Genomic DNA, 9,189 nt, shown 5'->3' with positions numbered 1-9,189 from the left:
CTTCCACAGCTACCCTGTTTTGCTCCAGTCTCCCAAAGACCGCTCCATCCTCTGGACGCACAGTCTGAAGTGAAGCCTATGCAAGTCGACAGAGCCCGTCTCACCATAAAGGAACATCGAGACTTTGTCAGGAGAACTTCTGCTTGTACTTTGCCAGTACTTTGCCCGTGCCTGAGCACTTCATTGGGGCTTGTCTTGTCCATCCTCCCACTTCCGCCCCCCCCCCCCCCTAAGCGTCCTGGGAAGAACATCCCTAGGTGTGATTACTGTTTCTCCACGCCTGACAGTTCCTGTACTCCTTTCTGTAGGCACTCACACTCCCATGCAAGTCTCGGCTTTCAAGTCTCAGACTCTGGTTCCGCGGGGAACTTTGTGGATGCCGCTCTTGTCTCCCGGCATCACATTCTGGTGGTTCCCCTCAAGCAACCCCTTGGCATCTCCTCAGTCAGTGGTCATCTGTTTTCCTGGGTCTTCCATGGCTGCAACGTCATGCTCCTCAATTGGGAGATGGTTGAGATCATGCGTTAGGATCCAGATTGCCACTCATGCTGCCTAGCGTAACCCCCATCAGTCATGACGTCTTTGGATGTTGTAGGAGAAGGGCCGGGCCCTTGGCATATCATCTCTCCTGTACAACCTGCTCTCCAGAAGAGGTTTCTTGGGACCAAGAAGAAGAGGAGGCCGAAAAGGGAGGGGGGGGGGAGGTGCTGTCACGGGTGCCCCTCTCCATTGTGGCGCTGTTCCCTGGCCCCGGGATAAACTCACCTCTCCACGCTCCTGCTTCCATCCTGTCTGAGCTCCCTAGGGCGCGTGTCGGCACTCTAGGATTCAAAGGGCCACCGCACCACTGATTGGCACTGGCACTCCCGGGTTTCCTTAAAGGACGGCTGTTCCCAGGATTCCCTGCCGGATCTTTGAGCTCTATTGCCTAAGAGAAAGCACCCATGTGTTGTTCCCTGTGTTCCTGTACCTGCCTGCCTTGATCTCCTGTTACCGTTCCCGGACCTGATCTCTGACCTCTGCGACCTGCCCTGACTTCGTGCCCGTTTCTGACCTCAAGCCTGTACCACAACCACAGCTGCTACCGCGAGCTAGTTGCACATGTGGAACGAATTGGAGGCACCCTGCCGCAGTAAGACCATCCCGCTTTGTGGCGGGCTCTGGTGAAGACCAGGTGCCACTTAGATTCCGGTCCCAGGTGTCGGCTAGTACCATCTCCTACAGTGGTCCAGATGGTCTTCTGACCCAGAACCCTGACATGCTCCAGAGGCCAGAATCACGAGGCTGGCAAATTCCGCAGTGATAAGTCATAGTCGGGCAAATTTTTGTTCTGTACCTCATCAAGAAGGATTGTCAATCATGAGGAGTCCTTTAGGAAGAAGACCAGGACGGATGATGCCAGCATAGAGGGAAAAACAACTTAATTGCCCCCTATGTACAAGAATATAACTACTATAATACTGCCCCTATGTACAGGAATATAACTACTATAATACTGCCCCCTATGTACAGGAATATAACTACTATAATACTGCCCCCTATGTACAGGAATATAACTACTATAATACTGCCCCCTATGTACAAGAATATAACTACTATAATACTGCCCCCTATGTACAAGAATATAACTATTATAATACTGCCCCTTATGTAAAAGAATATAACTACTATAATACTGCCCCTTATGTAAAAGAATATAACTACTATAATACTGCCCCTATGTACAAGACTATAACTACTATAATACTGCCCCCTATGTACAGGAATATAACTACTATAATACTGCGCACTATGTACTAGAATATAACTACTATAATACTGCCCCTATGTACAAGAATATAACTACTGAAGGGATTTGGCCCAGTAGAGACCGTGGTAGCGGGGTGCTGTGATGCAGTTCAAGACAGTGACACCAAGGTACAGTCCAAAACAGGTCTCGCCTGCGTTTATTGCAGCAGAAACAAAATAAACGGCCTTCACATTCAGGCATTAAACAAACAAAAAATCCTACCCGTCAGGGTGCTAACTATACACGTATTCCACTAACTCACCACTATACAAAATCACTTGTCTGCTCCAGGCACAGAGGTCAGGGCTGTGTGCTCTCTCCAGCCTCCTTTCAGAGAGAGACCACACTCTCAATCTGCTCAGCAGCTTTATGCAGACTGATTAGGCTGCTCCCATCACCTGTGTCCAAGGTGCTGGACAACACAACCTCAGCACTCAGGCCTTGCATAATAGGAAAACCTAGGGGAAACATACCGCCCATCCACAGTTAACCCCTTCAGTGTCTCACACTACTATAATACTGCCCCCTATATACAAGAATATAACAACTATAATACTGCTCCTATGTACAAGAATATAACTACTATAATACTGCCCCTATGTACAAGAATATAACTACTATAATACTGCTCCTATGTACAAGAATATAACTACTATAAAACTGCCCACTATGTACAAGAATATAACTACTATGATACTGCCTCCTATGTACAAGAATATAACTACTATAATACTGCCCACTATGTACAAGAATATAACTACTATAATACTGTCCCTATGTACAAGAATATATCTACTATAATACTGCCCCCTATGTACAAGAATATAACTACTATAATACTGCCCCTTATGTACTAATATAACTACTATAACACTGCCCCCTATATACAAGAATATAACTACTATAATACTGCCTCCTATGTACAGGAATATAACTACTATAATACTGCCCCCTATGTACAAGAATATAACTACTATAATACTGCCCCCTATGTACAAGAATATAACTACTATAATACTGCCCCATATGTACTAATATAACTACTATAACACTGCCCCCTATATACAAGAATATAACTACTATAATACTGCCTCCTATGTACAGGAATATAACTACTATAATACTGCCCCCTATGTACAAGAATATAACTACTATAATACTGCCCCCTATGTACAAGAATATAACTACTATAATACTGCCCCCTATGTACAAGAATATAACTACTATAATACTGCCCCCTATGTACAAGAATATAACTGCTATAATACTGCCCCATATGTACAAGAATATAACTACTATAATACTGCCCCCTATGTACAAGAATATAACTACTATAATACTGCCCCCTATGTACAAGAATATAACTACTATAATACTGCCCCCCTATGTACAAGAATATAACTACTATAATACTGCCCCCTATGTACAAGAATATAACTACTATAATACTGCCCCCTATATACAAGAATATAACAACTATAATACTGCTCCTATGTACAAGAATATAACTACTATAATACTGCCCCTATGTACAAGAATATAACTACTATAATACTGCTCCTATGTACAAGAATATAACTACTATAAAACTGCCCACTATGTACAAGAATATAACTACTATAATACTGCCTCCTATGTACAAGAATATAACTACTATAATACTGCCCACTATGTACAAGAATATAACTACTATAATACTGTCCCTATGTACAAGAATATAACTACTATAATACTGATCCCTATGTACAAGACTATAACTACTATAATACTGCCCCCTATGTACAAGAATATATCTACTATAATACTGCCCCCTATGTACAAGAATATAACTACTATAATACTGCCCCTTATGTACTAATATAACTACTATAACACTGCCCCCTATATACAAGAATATAACTACTATAATACTGCCTCCTATGTACAGGAATATAACTACTATAATACTGCCCCCTATGTACAAGAATATAACTACTATAATACTGCCTCCTATGTTCAAGAATATAACTACTATAATACTGCCCCCTATGTACAAGAATATAACTACTATAATACTGCCCCCTATGTACAAGAATATAACTACTATAATACTGCCCCCTATGTACAAGAATATAACTGCTATAATACTGCCCCATATGTACTAATATAACTACTATAACACTGCCCCCTATATACAAGAATATAACTACTATAATACTGCCTCCTATGTACAGGAATATAACTACTATAATACTGCCCCCTATGTACAAGAATATAACTACTATAATACTGCCCCCTATGTACAAGAATATAACTACTATAATACTGCCCCCTATGTACAAGAATATAACTACTATAATACTGCCCCCTATGTACAAGAATATAACTACTATAATACTGCCCCCTATGTACAAGAATATAACTGCTATAATACTGCCCCATATGTACAAGAATATAACTACTATAATACTGCCCCCTATGTACAAGAATATAACTACTATAATACTGCCCCCTATGTACAAGAATATAACTACTATAATACTGCCCCCTATGTACAAGAATATAACTACTATAATACTGCCCCCTATGTACAAGAATATAACTACTATAATACTGCCCCCTATGTACAAGAATATAACTGCTATAATACTGCCCCATATGTACTAATATAACTACTATAACACTGCCCCCTATATACAAGAATATAACTACTATAATACTGCCCCCTATGTACAAGAATATAACTACTATAATACTGCCCCCTATGTACAAGAATATAACTGCTATAATACTGCCCCATATGTACTAATATAACTACTATAACACTGCCCCCTATATACAAGAATATAACTACTATAATACTGCCTCCTATGTACAGGAATATAACTACTATAATACTGCCCCCTATGTACAAGAATATAACTACTATAATACTGCCCCCTATGTACAAGAATATAACTACTATAATACTGCCCCCTATGTACAAGAATATAACTACTATAATACTGCCCCCTATGTACAAGAATATAACTACTATAATACTGCCCCCTATGTACAAGAATATAACTGCTATAATACTGCTCTCTATGTACTATCTGTGATTTCCTCCAGTACACAGATGGTCCTGCACCTCTATATCTCGGGTCATGGTGACATTACCATGTATCAGTTTATTATCTTTGTGTTTCCATCATTCTTTACTCCTGGGATCTTAGTCAAACACTGTATGTACGGTTGTTATGTGGCGGTTGTATGTGGGGGCAGCGGATACCTCCTGTCACACAGATCCATCTCATCCAAAACAGGAAACTAGTGAAGCTGCTTTTAATTTCAGTGGGGAAAATTCAGTGAGTTCCCACGAGTCTGGAAATGCAGAGAGAAGTGAAGGCCGGAGCAGAATAGTGAGTGCACTACAGGGCGGCACTAATGTACCTGACCCTGAATACAAGGTCCTGAGCTGGCAACAATGTTACACATCCAGGAGAGAGGCACACAGTGTATGGGAACACCACGTGCTTCATGTATACATTGTGCTCCATGTATCCAAGCCTATCTGTGTGATACGGTCTGCTGAGCTGTGTATCTAATCCTATCCTGTGTGATACTGTCTGCTGATATATGTATCTAATCCTATCCTGTGTGATATTGTCTCCTGATATATGTATCTAATCCTATCCTGTGTGATACAGTCTGCTGAGCTGTTTATCTAATCCTATCATGTGTGATACAGTCTGCTGAGCTGTGTATCTAATCCTATCATGTGTGATACTGTCTGCTGAGCTGTGTATTTAATCCTATCCTGTGCAATACAGTCTGCTGAGCTGTGTATCTAATCCTATCATGTGTGATACAGTCTGCTGAGCTGTTTATCTAATCCTATCATGTGTGATACAGTCTGCTGAGCTGTGTATCTAATCCTATCATGTGTGATACTGTCTGCTGAGCTGTGTATTTAATCCTATCCTGTGCAATACAGTCTGCTGAGCTGTGTATCTAATCTTATCCTGTGTGATGCCTGCTGAGATGGTTTATAAATTTCTATCATGTACGGTTCTGAGATGGGTATCTAAGCCTGTGGTGTGATACAGCCTGTATAAGGGAAATTGTCTTGTGGCCTGATTTCTGTCTTTGTCTTTTCATTATATAATGTGACGGGCGGCAAAATGAGATTTGAGGGGGATTAGCAGCCGTGTCCTCACACAGCACTTTTTAGCTGGTTTTGTGCCTCTAATTTTAGCCCGTGGTAAATACGATCTCCGTATCGCGTGGCGGGCATTTGTCTGAGATCCTGACGACTCCACTACTTAAAGGAATCCTGTAAATCAGACACTGGGGCATGTATTATCGTACTTGCGCCCAAAAATTGACGGTTTCATGGGTTTTTTTGTCCCAAAAGTGTATTGTGTCATTTATAGTGAGTTTTAGCCAGAAAGAACTGATGTTTCCGACTATCCTGACTCCTCCTTTTTTTGCCGCAAGTGGGCGTGGCCTAACTTTTCCACATTATCCGTCACATTTATGTGTATTTTGTTTGCATTTAAGGCACAATTTTTGGCGCACAATAGACCACGAAAAAAAGGGTCAGAGAGCAAAATTAAGGAGCAGTCCATGTAAGATTTTGGCGCACATCTCATTGATGGCGGCATTTTTATGGTACATGACTGATTATTACCGTCTACCCATTAATTACTTACAGTCGTGCGCCACTTTATTACATCTGCACTGAAAGCTGTACTTTCCGGAGACTGATCTCCCATGCCGACAGTCGTGCTTGCGCCAGAATTAGTAAATCCCCCCCAATGTGTCAGTGATTGGAGACATGAGCCTCAAGCATCTGCCCCATAAAACTGCAGGAGCTTGGGATTTGTGGTGAGGACCAGGATGGGGTTAATGCGTCCTGTAACGGGGTATGGATTATCGGAGGGGTACAAAGGACAAGAAAAGATAATGGCCCACATTTACTAGTAGTAAAACTATGTGCAGTTTGACTAACTATTGTGCGGCTGGCAACACATTCATGAAAAACGGAGCTCAGTCTTCATGAATGTGGCGCACACTGCACACGCCGAAAGTGCAGGGACTGTGTGCACCGGATTTTTTGTGGTGCACTCAGTTAAAGGGGCATGCAACACATTTTTGTCAGACTTGCCAACATAAATGTGGCGGCCGGTGCGAGTACACACCGGGAAGCGTGAGGGAAGCGTTACATTGTATCACTCACAACCGTATCCAGGACGTCTCCTGTGCATCTCACATACTCTGGAACTCTTTACCAAAACGTGTCAGACTGTCCCCCACTTTATGTGAACCCCTAACTGATTGTACAGCATCATGGAATCAATGATGCTCTATAAAGTGTAGATTATAGGACATCACTGGTTATATAACAGAATAGATTATATGACGTCACAGATTATGTAACAAAATAGATTATATGACATCACAGATTATAGCACAGTGCAGATTATATGACATCACAGATTATAACAAAGTGTAAATTATAAGACATCACAGGTTATATAACAGACTACAGTATTTTTCGGACTATAAGGCGCACCTGAGTATAAGACGCACCATCAATAAATGCCTGCTAAAACGTCTAGGTTCATATATAAGGCGCACTAGACTATAAGGCGCACCTGATTATAAGGATGAATGACCAGCAGGTGGCAGACCCGTGCACAGTTCAAGGCAGCTGTTGTCTGTAGGTACAGTTCATATATAAGGCGCACCGGACTATAAGGCGCACCTTTGATTTCTGAGAAAATCAAAGGATTTTTAGTGCGCCTTATAGTCCGAAAATTACGGGAGATTAAATGCCATCACAGATTATAGCACAGTGTAGATTATATGACACCACAGATTATAGCACCGTGTAGATTATATGACACCACAGATTATAGCACAGTGTAGATTATATGACAACAAAGATTATAGCACAGTGTAGATTATATGACAACACAGATTACAGCACAGTGCAGGTTATATGACAACACAGATCATAGCCCAGTGCAGATTATGACATAACAGTGTATATTATATGACACACGTGATCAGAATGTAAATTATATGAGATTAGGAAAACATTTGCTTCTTGTTTACTAAGAGGCAACTGCCTTGGTGGTTACAGAATATCTGATGGTAACTGGTTAGCGGGTCACAGAGTCTGGGGAAAATCCCAGGTCCTTGCAGAACTATGATCCTCCTGAGCTGCGCTCATCTGTGGGGGCTCCAGCTGTAACGGCATTTTGTTATAGGGCACACGATGGACTTCACTGCAGTCAGTGAGGGAATGCGGAGGGTAGAATTGTGTTCCAAGTCCTGGATGGTTCTGACTTCTGATCCGTAGTCATAGTGATGGGGAATCCAGACCAGCCTGCTAAAAACTCAGATGCCTATAAATCCCCAAAATTGCTGTAATGAGTCCCCTCGCCTCAGCTGTCTCCTGTTACATCCGTGCTTGGAAAAGCTGGGTGAGTAATAACATGACCCCGGTTATGTGTCCAGACAGCAGCAGGGAGATGTCACTACAACCAGAGCTGCAAATAATAATAATAAATTTACAAATACTTCAGCAGTATTTGTAATGCAGCTTTGGCTGTAAATGGGTATAAGATATGAATTGAATTGTTAACGCAGCTCTGGAAGGTATTGGAGCATAAGATCTAAGGTAAACCAGCCAGCGGAGTACAGAAGGCAGCCTGGTACTGTGTCACTAGACAAGGAAGCATGAAGGGACAATCAGCAGAATAATTCATACAGCAGAAGTTTGAATGCAGCTCTGAAGGTGACTCTGGTTCTAGACAGTTTGTGACTCGGCTATCAGAATTTTGGGTGTAAAACATTGAGAATTGAAAGCAGCAGAATTTCAAGTGCAGCTTTAAATGTGAATGGAGGATAAGACAAGTCAGTGATGGAGAAAATCACATGTGGGGTTGAGTGGAGCATAAAACATAATACTACACAAAGATAGACAGCAACAGCACAAATATCTGGTCCGGGTACCGTGTGTGTACAGGGCGGAGAAAACTGGTAGTGACCTCCTGACCTATAGGTGCAGGTCATCCACAATGCAGGGTATGAGAACACGGATGGATTCTCTAGTCTAAGAGGAGAGGGAGATTTATCATACGCCGACAGCTTGGCGTAGTTCTGCGTTTTTCAAAAGAACGCAGGTACGGGGCAGGAACGCTCCATGCTCGCCCCCTCCTCTGGCCACTACGCCCACCCACATGGCAAATATTCACTATTTTAAAAGTAAATTCTTGCACTGTGCAAAAAATTGTTATTGATTATTTCACTGCTTCTACAACAGAAAACTGGCATAGAAGCAGTGATAAATCTCCCCCACTGTATGAACATACACACTAAGGCTATACACATGACTGTAGGAGGGCGTTTATATGGCCACAAGCTTGTGT

The sequence above is a fragment of the Engystomops pustulosus genome, chromosome 11, assembly GCF_040894005.1.
Source record: "Engystomops pustulosus chromosome 11, aEngPut4.maternal, whole genome shotgun sequence".
NCBI classification, from domain to species: domain Eukaryota; kingdom Metazoa; phylum Chordata; class Amphibia; order Anura; family Leptodactylidae; genus Engystomops; species Engystomops pustulosus.
The sequence above is the reverse complement of the archived record's forward strand: the minus strand, read 5'-3'. Positions refer to the sequence as shown.